The sequence below is a fragment of the Oncorhynchus kisutch genome, linkage group LG29 (genome assembly GCF_002021735.2).
Source record: "Oncorhynchus kisutch isolate 150728-3 linkage group LG29, Okis_V2, whole genome shotgun sequence".
In the NCBI taxonomy this organism is placed as follows: Eukaryota; Metazoa; Chordata; class Actinopteri; order Salmoniformes; family Salmonidae; genus Oncorhynchus; species Oncorhynchus kisutch.
In genome coordinates this window covers 11117799-11133211 of record NC_034202.2, presented here as the reverse complement: position 1 = coordinate 11133211, position 15413 = coordinate 11117799, and the positions used below count along the sequence as shown (strand labels likewise).

Here is a 15413-nt window from a genome sequence, read left to right as displayed (position 1 = left end):
CTTCAGCCTGGAAAGACCTGCTCGCCATACCTTGCTCCAACTTTGTAATAACCTATGCCATGTAACTACTTAGCAGAGAGCCCCACACTCATTTTTGAAAGATCATGGACTTTCTGTGGGGACAGCTATTAACAAAGGAAGTCAAATGTATGTATTTTTCTTTTACCTTGGCAGGTCTACCACCAGTCCAACTATTTAATCATCATATAAGCATGCCATCCTAGTATAAAAACAACAAAAAAGTGATTTTTGGAAGCCCTTTTGGGTGATGCAGCCCCTGATTGTGAACAACTTTCTAAAAATGTCATCATCCCAAACTTTCCAATATGTCAAATTCATTAACCTACCGATGAAGAACTGTAAGCGGAACCCGAGAATGGCTAAACATTGAAAACCTTCCGAATGGTGCAGAAGGGAGTCTGAGGATGCCTCCTCTTGTTTTGACAAATCCTAGAAGGAAACATGCAGATTTAGAGACTGACACTAAAGTGTTAATTGGAATACAACATAGGCTAAGTAATACTATTACATTCAGTTCCATTCTACTATGATTATTAATGAACTTTTTCAGTAGCAGTAGGAATACATCCACATTGTTGGAAATAGGAGAACAAAAGCTTTCCAGACAGACATTAAATATTTTGAGGCTGCAGGCCAAAGGTTGACCAGAAGGCTGTGCGTCTCCTAAGCCCTTCACTTGCTCTACATGGGCTTGCAATCCAGTGTCCAGAGTCTGAATGCAGCCTGGACACAGAGGAGAGAACAGCACATACACAATTATGAAGGACATTAGCCACTGGAAAGCTTCGATTATTCTCTTCAATGCATGTTAATAGCAGTCTCATGGTTTGGGGGTAGAAGTTGTTAAGAAGCCTTGTGAAACCTTCTTTTGTCTTTTTCTGCTGTTTTTTTGCTGACAATATATCACTTAGCACATGATCCATGTTCAATTAAAAATCCATTGGTCAGGTGTAAACAGTATTGGATTTGGGCGTGCACTTTCAGAGTTAAAATGGATATCCAGCTGGACATTGTAGAAAGTGTTGTGAAATACCCACGTGCAGGAAATTGTAGTAACGTTATTCAGCAAAAAAAAGTTGTTCACTTGTTTACGTTGTTGAACGACATCAAGAACAGAAGCGCAGTGAAAGCCAACGTTGACCAAGGACAACCAAGGTAAATAAATAGTAAGATATTAATGTAGTTCATATTTCGAATTGAATTTGTTTTGATAATCGGTGGATTTCATGTGACAACTCAGTGCAAATGAGGCGCCATGTGGGACCATCTCCTTCTTGGTCCCAGCCTGTCTTTAGCAACATAGCTAGCTAACGTTAGCTAAGGACTAAGTTAAGTGACACAGCTGAAATTTAGCTGGTTTACACAAGCAGTAACTAGCTAGTTGTATTTTGCGAGTTATTATTTTCAATTGATTTATTATTTAGCTAACAATGTAACAGACGCAAAAGGCATGCTAATCGTTTCCATAGCAGGATAAGCCAGTTGTCTGACAGAGGTTGTTAAAGTTAGGCTAGCCAGCTTACATTGGTTACCCAACTGTCAGCTAACTTTTTGATGGCTAGCTAATTGGGATGAGGATGATGCCATAACTGAAGTGGTAGATGTCGAGGTCCCGAAGCAAGAGGTACAGGAACCAACTGTGGTTACTATAGATGATGATATATCCCCCATAGATGGTAAGTATTGCTTGATTCATCATCATTTTTGGTTTCAGTAGAAACAACAAAACAATTATTTTGGGCAGAAAATTAAATATCTGACACGACCAAAGCACCAGACTCTGTTGGGTGTTTGATATTGATTATGTGACGAGTCTGCAATACATATACTGCAAAGTGCTAGCTAGTAACGTAAACTCACTCACTTTTGTACATCGCCTTGGTCCGTACAATTGACCTTATTTTTGCGCCCAAAAAACGTAATACTTCCAGATCAACTGTAATATCAATATCAATGTAAAGCACTATTTCTCCCCTTTCCAACAAAATTAATGACGAGACCTTCATGATGCCCATCTCTGCATAATTCAAGAAGGCAATGAGCTCTGTCGGGTCTTTTTTTAAATGTCGGGTGGGGAGCGAAGGCTACGAAGTGATCTTGAAAGGGGGAAATATGTTGTGTGAAGAAACAGGTTTTTTCACCCGATTAGTCCAACTAATCAACTTTAAAATGTAAATAAAACAAAGAGTTTATGTAATATCTCATCACATACCTGTTTGAAGGTTTGTGTTGAATTTGAAGAGGGATTTAGGGCTGCGCTAACATTAGCCTCACAAGTGAACTGCAGCTGTTCCGGCTTTTGAGTGTCATGATGGTTCGCAGTAATGACGTGCAAAAAAATGCAATTGGCACCCTAGTCATGAAATATTACTTTAATATTAGCAATAATTATATTAGTTTGGACAAAAATAATGAATAATGAAGTTGTCTTACAAGTGTATATGGTTAAGCATGATTTTAATCTGCGAGAGAAGGGCTACCCCTGATGGAAAGAGGCTGTGTTCATGATCATTATGTTTATTATAAGCTGAACACTGAAACAAAAACAAAAGTGGAACAAAACACAACCGTTCTGTCTGTTACTCACACAAAACAGAAAACAACTACCCACAAACACTGGTGGGAACAGGCTACCTGTATGGTTCTCAATCAGGGACAACGATAGACAGCTGCCTCTGATTGGGAACCACACCAGGCCAAACACAGAAATAGAAAACATAGAACAAAACATAGAATTCCCACCCCAACTCACGCCCTGACCAAACCAAAATAGAGACATAAAAAAGGAACTAGGGTCAGGACGTGACACATAGTGAACAATACATTACTTGACCAAAACGTATGTATCCTGCTTAAATATTGTTCTAAACAGGATTACTATCTATATAACATATAAGCTAAAATAAGTGTGAAGAGAAATCACATGTAGAGTGAAGCTAGCTGCAAAACAGCTCTTAACAGGCAGGCTTGGCAAGCGAGGGAATACATGTCATTGAGTTGGTTAAAAACTCAGAATTAAAACATAACCGACAGAAAATACTAAAAGATGAACGTCTTAGAAACTAGTTGTACTTACAGGCAATGCTTTACGGGGGCTTAACAAGATGGATGGCAGAAGTTAAACCGCAGTATTACGTCGCTATTTTACAACAATGAGGCTGAACTACATCATTTTCTATTTCCTGTTTTACCACCAACAAAGCAGTAGCAGAGCATAGCACATGTTAGCTGCAGCTACACCAAACAGCCAAATTAAAAGGCATTTGGCCCAAGAAATAGAAGGCAGAATTACTTGTACCCATTTCACACCAAGAACTAGGGTTTTACCCTTTATATTTGAAGTTGGTTTAACCCGTGTCAGACCCATTCATACTAAACCTATGACACAGGTAATAAGCATGCATGGCCCTTCATGGAAAATATCTGTTCTTCACACAAGTAGTGCTGTTGCACTTGGACATTACTGACTACGGGTCAATGAACACAAATCGACCCATGCACACGAACGGCTCACCCATGTTGTACACGTGTTATTAGGCAGGCCCTAAATCCATCTTGATTTGTTTTGAATTGTGGAGGAACGAATGTTTATCCGACCTGTTTGTGTGTATCACAGATTTGTGCATAAACTATAAAAAGGGCAGGCCGGTTCACGGCCTAGTGGTTGGAAATCACTGCTGTAACCAATGATCTGTTGGCTGACATTAGCCTGAAAGTTCTTTGTTTCTCCCTTTAGGACAAGGGGGTCAGACTCTCTCCTTAGGACAACCAAGTCCTGCCTCATATGTTGGTCAGTGTGTTTGCATTGTTTAATAACATCTTTAAACAATTGTTCTGTAGAATACCTTCTAACTTTGTGACCGATGCCCTTTGTTTTATTTTTAGTGTTCCTCTGGTCATACAACTGAAAAGATGAAAATTGAGATGCTGAAGATGAAGATCAAGATGGAGGCTTTATAAGAAGAGTGGGACTTCCTCCACAAAACATTTAACCAGTTGTATGTCAGTAGTCTGTCTCCATATATCGCTGAAAGCAAGAACACTCTTGTTATTCTGCATACTTAATATGTGTATTCCTCTTCCACCCACTTCCTGCGCTCCTTATCTACTTTAAAAACCGATTAAACTATTATCACAAATTAAACTGTATTCACTCCAGGGTTACATGCTACTTCCAACTAACTTTTCTTCCTGATACTACTTTTACTTTTTATGCTACAGACCTTTATATACCCCAAAAGCTCCCATGGTGTCACGGGATTCTTCCTGGGAAGGAGAGGCGGACCAAAATGCAGCGTGTTTATTTTTGTACATCTTTAATAAAGATAAAAATACAACAATCTACAAAACAAGAACCGTGAAAAACCGAAACAGTCCTATCTGGTGCCACAAACACAAAGACAGGAACAATCACCCACAAAACCCAACACAAAACAGGCTACCTAAATATGGCTCCCAATCAGAGACAATGACTAACACCTGCCTCTGATTGAGAACCATATCAGGCCCAAACACAGAAATAGACAAACAAGACATCCAACATAGAATGCCCACTCAGATCACACCCTGACCAAACAAAACATAGAACATACAAAGCAAACTATGGTCAGGATGTGACACATGGACTCCTATTCAATTTTCCAAACTGGCCTTTGTTACGTCTGCTGAGTTTTCTCTCTTCTAATTTCAAAGTAAAACAGCTCCTGAGTACTTTAAGGGCCGCTTAACTCCCACTTTGATACCAGTTGTTTTCTTTCTTTCTTTAACTACCCTAAATACTCTAACTGCCCCAAATACTCTAAATACCCCAACTACTAATGAACAGAATTCTATGGGAGATATGCTTTTACTTCGGCACATGCTCATTGTTTAAGCAAGAGACTCTTTCCAGAGCTTTTAAGTGTCTTTAAAATACATTTAAAAAAAATACAAATAATTAGGAGCCATTAACATAATCGTTGAGGATATTGGCTTGTTAGGTATAGGAATTGATTAAATCTTATCAATACCAAACAGTAGCATGTGTGTGAGTGCCAGTGAGTGGGAAATGGAGGGATTCAATTCTATGCTTTGATACCCTTATTATTACCTTAACACAGATCATGGGGAAAAATGACTTGTTTAACAGGTTGTGGCGGGTCGTCGTCAGGCTCAGTAATGATTACATTATGTGTAAATGGAAAAGTGTTTTTCTGTAACATATCTCTCCCTTATGTTTCAGGGTGTGCGAGTCGGACAATAGCGGCAATGTTTTTCAAGCTCAGACAGCTCGTCACCCACTGACAGTGAGATGAATAAAAGAATAAGCCGAAGAAGGGAAAAAAGGGGGTTCTGTACGACATTGTTACTTTTGTGGATATTTTAGAGTGGAACCTTATCTCCAAGGACAAGTTTAAGACATAATGCACATGGGCTGTTGTCACTTTAAGGCTTAAATGGGGAGTGGGAGGGGTATATTGCCAATATGCCACATCTAAGGGCTGTTCTCATGCATGAAGCAACGCAGATTGCCTGGATATCCTCTTCCCTACCGGTGTGATTACTACTTGAGGGTTTAGAGCTTGAGGTAGGCACCTCATACAAGTGCTTGGGAGTATGGCTAGACGGTTCGCTGTCCTTCTCTCAGCACATATCAAAGCTGCAGGCTAAGGTTAAATCTAGACTGTTTCTTAACACAGGGCAGATCCAACCCGGAAGCCAGCCGCACCAATGTGTCGGAGGAAACACTGTGCACCTGGTAACCTTGGTTAGCGCGCACTGAGCCCGGCCCGCCACAGGAGTCGCTGGTGCGCAATGAGACAAGGATATCCCTACTGGCCAAGCCCTCCCTAACCCGGACGACGCTAGGCCAATTGTGCATCGCCCCACGGACCTTCCGGTCGCGGCCGGTTACGACAGAGCCTGGGCGTGAACCCAGAGTCTCTGGAGGCACAGCTGGCGATGCAGTACAGCGCCCTTAACCCCTGCGCCACCCGGGAGACAAAGAATTTGTTTATAGTATTATAGTACTGACTTGCCTAGTTAAAAAAAGGTTAAATAAATAAAAATATTGGCCGTATACCACAAACCCCTGAGGTGCCTTATTGCTATTATAAACTGGTTACCAACATAATTAAAGCAGCAAAAATAAATATTTTGTCACACCCGTGGTCTGATATACCATGGCTGTCCACCAATCAGCATTACCAAGGTGGAACAATGAATGGGGAGGGAGGACTCAGTGGAAGGCGCCCTGTAATAATCTGTCAAACTGTATTTACATTGCAATTACTATTTACCTACATTGTTGTTACTAAGAACATTACTATGTAGTTACAATATTTAATATCAACTTCAGGATAAGTAATATCATGTTTTCTAATTAAACATACGCAGTCATTCTGTACACGTTGAAGTCGATTTGGTTTTGTAGCTTAAGCTTTATTTGAGTTATGGAAGAAGGAAAAATATAAATATGTATGTTTAGAATAAATGCTACTGTGTTCAGATTTCAGCAAGCACATTAATACATTGATTTATGTTGTATATGTTAATGGACAAAACCCCGTACGACATAGCAAAAAGGTACAAGAAGGTCCTTGCGACCTACAAAAAAAGGGAAGCATCTCCACTGCTGATTGCCACTCTGGCAGAGATCAATTCTGGTACTTGATCTCTGGGGACATTCAAATCAGATCGTATTGGTCACATACACATGGTTAGCAGATGTTAATGCGAGTGTAGTGAAATACTTGGACTCTGATAATAATTTTGAGGGTTATAATGTGTTCAGAGCTGATAGACAGGGTGGATGCGTAAATGTTTATTAAAAATATACTTTCTCTGTCTCTTTACTGAAATCCATTTGCCTTGACAAAGAAAATGTGAGCTACTACATTTAAGCTTGTGTTTGGGGAAACATTTAACCATAACTGTCTTAGGGGTCTTTACCGTCCTCCCTCGGCTAACCTTTGTGCACTCGAGGAGTTATTGTCTTCTTTTACTAAATCAGAAGTTATTATCCTGGTTGACATAAATTATGATTTGGAAATGCAGGCTTCGGACAACCTGTAAGACATGTGTAATGATCTAAACTAAGCAACCGTAAAGATCCTTCAAAGGATGGATAATCATACTCCCTTCATTCTCCCTTCGAATAAATTAATGGTTAAAGGTATATCAAATGCCTGGTACACTCTGGAATTATCAGAAGTCATTCATAAAAGAGATGATGCTTGCGTCAAGGCCAGGAACGCAGGCTTAGGCTCGGACTGGCAAGCTTTTAAGCTTTTAAGCAACTGAGGAATCATTGTGTAACACAATTCAGAAAGGCCAAATCTGATTATTATATTACCACTCTTTTGGATTGTAATGGGAAACTGGCTAAATTCTGGAAAACGTTCTAATCCATAAAGGGTTCTACTTCCTCGTCTTCCTCGTCTGCCACAACAAATTAATTCAGACACAGGCCTCATTTCTAAGCCTATTCACAATGATATTGGGGTGGATGCTAATAAGGGAAACTTGCTAAATGATCAGAGAAATGATAGTCAAAGCTTTTCTTTAAGGATATTTACAGAAAAATAAGTACTGGATGCTTTGCCAGACGACAGGAAATCCACAGGGGCTGAATCATTGGATCCCGGTCTGCTTAAGTGTGCAGCGCCCATCATTGTTGGCTCAATTTCCCACATTTTATATTTAACATCGCTATTAGGAAATATTTAAAAGTTTGGAAATCAGCTCTTGTGCTGCCACTCCATAAGGGTGGGGGTAGTAGAGATCTTAGAAATTGCAACCCCATTTTCAAGGCTTTCTTGTTTAGCTAAGATTCTTGAATCCATGATAAATGTACAACTTTGATTTTTCTTATCTGAGAAATCTATTTTGAATGTAAACCAATCAGGGTCCTGGGCATAGCATTAAAAAAATATATTTTGTATTTAACTAGGCAAGTCAGTTAAGAACAAATTCTTATTTACAATGACGGCCTACCCTAACATGGACAATGCTGGGCCAATTGTAGGACTGGGCCCTATAGGACTCCCAATCTCAGACGGTTGTGATACAGCCTTGAATCAAACCAGGGTCTGTAGTGACACCTCTAGTACAGAAATGCAGTGCCTTTGACAGCTGGGCCACCCGGGAGCCCTGCTGCTTTGTTTGTGGACCTGTCAAAAGCTTTTGATACTGTTGATCATGCTATTTTATTGAATAAGTTGTCCTTGGTAGGCCTGAGCTCTGATTCATGGTTTCATAATTATCTTAGTGGCAGAACTCAGTCCATCGTGATTGATGGTATTAAGTCCGACTTTCTTGAAGTACATGAATGTGTTCTGCATGGGTTGATACCAGGACCTGTTCTTTCATTATATAGAAACGCTTTTGGTCATTCTGTAAAAAATTATACATTTGATCAATATGCAGACGATACTATTATGTACGCAGTTGCCTTGACTGCTGACCTGGCAGTGACAAGGCTATGGTCTGATTTTGCAGTTGTGCAGGAAGCTCTTACTGAAATAAAACGAGTACTTCATACAGGCAAAACTAAATACATGTTGCTTTCCAGTTCTCGTAAGATTGTCTCAGATCGAACGAGTCCCTTACTTACAGTTTAAAAAACATATGATTGAGCTTGTTAAGAAACTAAGATTTAAAGTGGGCTTTTTTTTTTTACAGAAACAGATCTTGTCGCTCACTAGTCAGCAGGAAGCAGATTCTGCATTCAACCTTTCTACCTGTTCTTGGTTACGATGATACTATTTATCAAACTGCATCTGCCTCTAATCTTAAACCCGTGGATTCCATTTTTTATAGTGCCCTTCGTTTTATCTTAGGAGACAGTTTTATTACTCATCACTGTATTCTTTACCAAAAGGTCAGCTGGACACCTTTTTTTTAATGTGTCCTTTATTCAACTAAGCAACTCAGTTAAGAACAAATTCTTATTTTAAATGACAGCCTAGGAACAGTGGGTTAACTGCCTTGTTCAGGGGTAGAACAACAGATTTGTACCTTGTCAGCTCAGGGATTCAAGCTAGCAACCTTTCGGTTACTGGCACAGCGCTCTAACCACTAGGCTACCTGCCTGTCAGAGTCTAAGTGACGTGGGTAATGCTGAGTCAGGTGCAGAACGCCGCCCAAACAAGGAGGGGCACCAACTTCGGCTGAGGTCGTGACACCACGTAGCTCACATCATGTAGCTCACATATGCTCTTTTTGTTTAATAAACCCCTGTTCCACAAACTTCCGACTTACCTAACGTTACTGTTCAAAGGGTTGGTTAACTCCGGAGACTCCTTAGGTGTCTGGAGAGTTAGGTAAATCAGCCTTTACTGTCTTTACACTTTACGTGTGGAATGATCTACAATACAACTTCAAATTGGTGCCTCTTGGGCATTTCAAATGGTTGTTAGGGGGCCTTTTTACTGAAGAATGTGTCCTGTTTTTATGATTGTGTTTTGCTTTTCATGTATTGTTGTTTATAATGTGTTTTTTATTGTGTATATGAATCTATATTTTAATAATGTGTTTATTGTATTTTGATGTGTATTGTGGTGCAATATAGGGCTCATCTGGAAAAGAGACCTAGGTACTTTGTTGATATGATTATTCATTGACCATTCTTTGATAGCCTAAAGCAGGGCTTATTTTTGAATGCCAGAGCATGTAATTGGGCAAGTGTAAGTGGGCAACTGTAAAATGTTTTTAAAAAATCGAATAGAAATACCATAATATCAATCAATTTAATTAAGGTACAATATCAGAAATATATCGTAAATAACAAAGGTCAGTATCAGCGTCTTAAAAAAAAAAAAGAAGGAATAAGTATCTCAAACTGCAGCGGTCAAATGATTTGCGCACAATACATTTGTGCATTAAGTGTGGGAAATGCGCTCTGCAAATTAAATATTATAATTATTATTATAAAGGCAGAAGAATACATATATAAAAACTGTATTAGATAAAGGAATATTGGTGGGAATAAAGCCATAATCTAAACAAGAGGAAGGAGAGTGGGATATATTTGAAAAGCCTAACATAAAAACTGTATTAGATAAAGGAATATTGGTGGGAATAAAGCCATAATCTAAACAAGAGGAAGGAGAGTGGGATATATTTGAAAAGCCTAACATAAAAACTGTATTAGATAAAGGAATATTGTTGGGAATAAAGCCATAATCTAAACAAGAGGAAGGAGAGTGGGATATATTTGAAAAGCTTAACATAAAAACTGTATTGAGATGAAGCCGTATTTTTTTGCTAAATCTTATTTTACAGTGTCTATTGTGCACAGGTACAATAAACCTTGTGGACTATTTACAGAAAATACACACAAAAGAATACAAATCAGCCTGATCATCAGGACGCATAACTGCAATACGTTTTGACTGCAATTTCATACACACATTGCAACCCCTATGACTCCCCAAAAAAGTGTGTTTTAAGGCACCATTTGAGTTCATTCCACCTGGGCCTATTGACCCAACTCCGGATACATATGACAGACTGGTGGATAAAGACGTATCCAAGCTAGAGCTCTCTATTCCCTATGTAGGAAAAACTATAGCCTCTCTGAAAAACAAGCCACTAAATGACACTTCTGTAGTCATCCGCCCAGCTGAGAAGGGAGGCGCTGTTACTGTACAAGACTACACTGTCTATAGGACTGAAGTAGTCTGGCAACTGAATGATCAGACGTTCTATAAGAGGCTCACTACAAACCACACAGATGTATATTATGATTTATATTATGGTGTTTCTATTCCAAGAAAAATGTAAATACATTTTACAGTAGCCTATCTATTGCCTACCTAAAACATTTGTTAATAAATTTGAAGTCCTTCAAAATACAAACTACATATCCTAATGTTAGAAAGTAGAACATAAGCTACATATAGGCAGTGGGTGGGTAGGCTAAATAATTACAATAGAATAATAAAAATGAAAAATGCTAGGCAGAGCATGCCCAGAACTTGTGGCTGAGTAGTACCAGAGGGAAATTGGAGTGATAGCCTCGAGCATGCCCGAATTATGCTCTGCTCCTACTATCCACACTTGCCCACGTACATGTTCTGGCATTCAAAAGCAGCCCTGCTTAAGGCTATCAAAGAACTGTCAAGTAACTGCAGCAACCATTACATGGTTTAAACTACAAATAGATACTAAATGGTTTGAATGAGATACTAAGTAATTCAAATTAGATGCTAAGTTGTGGGTTTTTTTCGCCTTGGGCTTCAGGGCATCTGTACAACCCAGACTGGTCTACCCTTTTTAAAGTTTGAACCGCGTTTCTATCTTAAACGGTGTAAAAGGAATAGCGTTCCAAATGATATTAAGTATGTTGAAGATTTAAAGTGGGGACTCTTGCTTCACAAGCCACATGAATAAACATGTTCATTGTTTGCAGATATGATCAAGGCTCAGGCCCTGCATAAATCATATACATTTCATTCTGAGAATGTCAATGTGTGACTTGCAGCGACACAGTGTGAACCAAAATGAGAGAGCACCTTAAAAGGAACAGATGATGTACCTCTGAGTTAGAAACACATAAGTTATTGCCTCAACGGCAGTTATGAGTTCAGTCTTTTATAAATACAAACGGTGCTCACAAGACCCTTTTGCATAATTGAAACATCTCTTTAGAAATATGCAGTATGCAGTTGCAACAACATGAATGAACACACAACACACACCACATGAAGCCTAACACACATAACACAACACTTCGCACTGCATCCTCGGGCAATGGCCTACTCACACTGGCACACATGCAGATGATGCAGAGCATACACACAGCCACTCATCGAAGGGTAGGCCTAATTCTGATCATGGCTGTTATGTCGAAAACACAATAGGATTTTCATGACCTTAACCCTCATTTGACAACTTGGAACAGCGCTCTCTGTGTGGCGCTTTCTCAATTTGCCAACTCTCAAACTTCAACAGTCTACTGGCATTCATACACTGGATTCACAGACTAGCAGCAAATAAACTTAAACAAAGTGGAATCAGGATATGAATGCCCACACTCCATGGCAGATCCCGCCTTCATTCTGCTTTGATCAACCTTATCGTGTGAATCCAGGCTGGTGATATCCCATATTGCTTTATAGAGGAGCTGGTATGCAGTTCCCCAAAAATTGGAGGTGCCATTACCCTTCCGGCCCAAGTAGAGAGAGCGGTGAGAGATGTGTTTATGGGAGTTCATCCTGTGCTCTGCTGGTTTGTGTCACACACCCTCATGCCCCATCCAATTTCTGAATAGGTTATCTGTACCACTGACCCCACTCTGGCTAGATAACCTGTCATGGCTCCTCAGTCTCAGACACACCGAGGAAATGTCAGCAGAAAAAGTCAACAACAAATAAAATCTAAATATTTACTCAAAATGAAACAGTTGGCTGTCAGAGGGACTACAGAAAAATAACATCATACAGCCAGCCATTCACCAGCTGAACAAGATGGACAACATGCCCTGTATCCTAGGAAAGAAATCTAAGTTGTCCATTCTTCACCAGTGATCTCAAAGTACTACCCAGCATGCCCCCCTCAGAGATAGAGACACAGCTAAATGGGAGCTCTCACATCTTTCAACATGTTTTTTTACAAAAGGATAGACTTGGATTTTCGGCAGGTATATATGCAGGATTCTACTCTCCACAGCATGGCCTTCACATCAGATCAAGACTCCAAACCTACAACCTAATTTTGACCAAAATTAACCGGAGAGATTACTGCTTCCAAGGTTTTCTTTTTCCAAGCTATACAGAGGGTGCACTAACAAACAAACAGTAGAGACCTGAGGACACCATTCCAACCTGGAACTGAGCTCCCAGGCTTGAAAAAACAGACCAGATACAAATTCAATTAGCACTAAGGTGTGAAGTAAAAGGGCTGTTGGCCCAACAAGTGTCAGGAGTCTTTGAAGCGTTCTCTGAAGACCCCATCTGCTGTTCAAAGACCATTCACTGCCATTTTCTACAAGAAATCTGCCTCCAGAAATTATAAGCTTCTCCCATGTGGGTGTGACACCTACTCCCGTTGCCTGCTGCACTGCTGCTTGGATTCCACCTGGCGATCTGTTCACTGTCTGCCCTGGCCTGTCTTCCCCGGTCTGGTACAGGTACCCGCACCACAGTCACTCCTCTCTCTCTCCCGAGCTTTCGCTAGCCTCTAGCACACATGCTGTTGGGGTGAGTGACTCTGAACTTACAATCGCTATATGTCGTTATATATTTAATTTTGTTGTTGTGCATCTTGCTATTTTGCCATTTGCCTCATGACTCCTGCATACTTTGTTGACTACAATCTTTCTTTACCTAACCTGGGGGACAGACGGTTTGTTCCCACTCTGACTCTCTATTGGTTACATGAACTTTTGACCTCCCAACCTATTCTAACCACCTCTCGCTGGATTTGTATTCATGTTATCTGATGGAATTGCTGTACAATATGATCGCTGTTGCCATCTGATGCACATTCAGATATCATAAATAGCACTGCAGAGCTCTCCCTGTACTTTGTCGTGCCCTGATTGTATTACTGTTGATGATATCTGGAAATGTGCACGTACACCCTGGCCCACCTACTGTTGCTAGCCCCAATTCTGACTTGTGCTTCTATGTTAACTTCTTATGGTATAGGGGACGCTTGCGTCCCACCTGGCCAAAGCCAGGGAAAATGCAGGGCGGCAAATTCAAATAAAATGATATAAAAATCTAACTTTCATTAAATCACACATGTAAGATACTAAATTAAAGCTACACTCGTTGTGAATCCAGGCAACATGTCAGATTTTAAAAAGGCTTTTCGGCAAAAGCATAAGAAGCTATTATCTGATGATAGAACAACAGTAAACAAAGGGGGTAGCATATTTCAACCCTGCAGGCGCTACACAAAATGCAGAAATAAAATATAAAACATGCCTTACATTTGACGAGCTTCTTTTGTTGGCACTCCAATATGTCCATAAACATCACAATTGGTCCTTTTGTTCGATTAATTCCGTCCATGTATATCCAAAATGTCCATTTATTTGGCGTGTTTGATCCAGGAAAAAACAGCTTCCAATTTGCGCCACGTCACTACAAAATATTTCAAAAGTTGCCTGTAAACTTTGCCAAAACATTTCAAACTACTTTTGTAATACAACTTTAGGTATTTTTTTTACATTAATAATCAATCAAATTGAAGACGGGTCTATCTATGTTCAATACAGGAAGACAACAAATCGAACTGCCTGTAGCTCAGGCCCAGAACCAAGTATATGCTTATTCTTGGTACCATTTGAAAGAAAACACTCTGAGGTTTGTGTAAATGTGAATTGAATGTAGGAGAATATAATACAATAGATCTGGTTTAGACAATACAATGAAAAAAACATAAGTTTTTTATTTTTATTGTTGTATCATCATCTTTAAAATGAACAAGATAAAACAAACATTCAGATAGGATGATGGGGACAATTTCAATGAAAAACATAAGAGGGCAACAGTACTTGTGCAAAGTTTCAGAATGCTAACTTCCAAAATGAGTGTGCTACATGACATTTATCATGAAGTCACCCAGGTGTCCCACACAAGTAGCCCAAATGTACCCAAGTGGCCAAATTGATGAAGTTATACATTTTGAATGGAATAACTATATACAAAATACCAAAATGGTATTCTAACACACCCCCCAAAAAATTGAGAAAAAACATAAAAAATACGTATATACATTTACAAAATAAGACTTTCAATCTCAGTCCTCTACACAATATTGTGCTGCTGATGCCAGGTGCCATAGCACATCCATGCCTGCAGAAATACACTTGGGCAGATGAACACCACTTGTGGCAGGAGATGGATGAACCAGCTTCCGTGGGGGATGGACACCTTGGCACTGGGGGCTCCCATTCGGAGTCAGTGTCACTGTGAAAGAAAATGTTCAGTTAGAATAGTTTCACATATGAGCCCTGTATCAACAGGTATAATAAACAGATATATATAGAGTACAGGGAACATAAGGTTGAATATATTATTATAGACCTGCTAGATCTACTGTCTCATTTATATTATGACATTTCAGCTAGATCTACTGTCTCTATTATATTATGACAGACCAGCTAGATCTACAGTCTTTATTATATTACAACAGACCAGCTGTATCTACTGTCTCCATTTCACTTTGGCCATCGTTGTGGGCCTGCCCTCCCCTCACAGCCTCAAATAGGCTATTTCACAATGAGTGTAGCTTTAATTTAGTATCTTACATGTGTGATTTAATGAAAGTTTGATTTTATATCATTTTATAAAATTTTGAATACTGATTTTTAAAATCTGTTAAAGATAGGGCTGACTACTGCCCCCTTTGGAGGAATTGCGTGCCCATAGTAAACAGAAATAAAATCTGTAAAAAATTGC

The 15413-nt window shown here is 39.5% G+C and overlaps 1 long non-coding RNA gene across 1 annotated transcript; it reads left to right on the top strand.

The window, feature by feature from the left end:
• The first annotated feature begins 664 nt into the window (after positions 1-664).
• Positions 665-4306, top strand: LOC109873511 (uncharacterized). Its single transcript, XR_002252597.2, has 3 exons — positions 665-1176; positions 3758-3811; positions 3907-4306. It is a non-coding gene; the product is annotated as an uncharacterized LOC109873511 (long non-coding RNA).
• The last annotated feature ends 11107 nt before the right edge of the window (positions 4307-15413 follow it).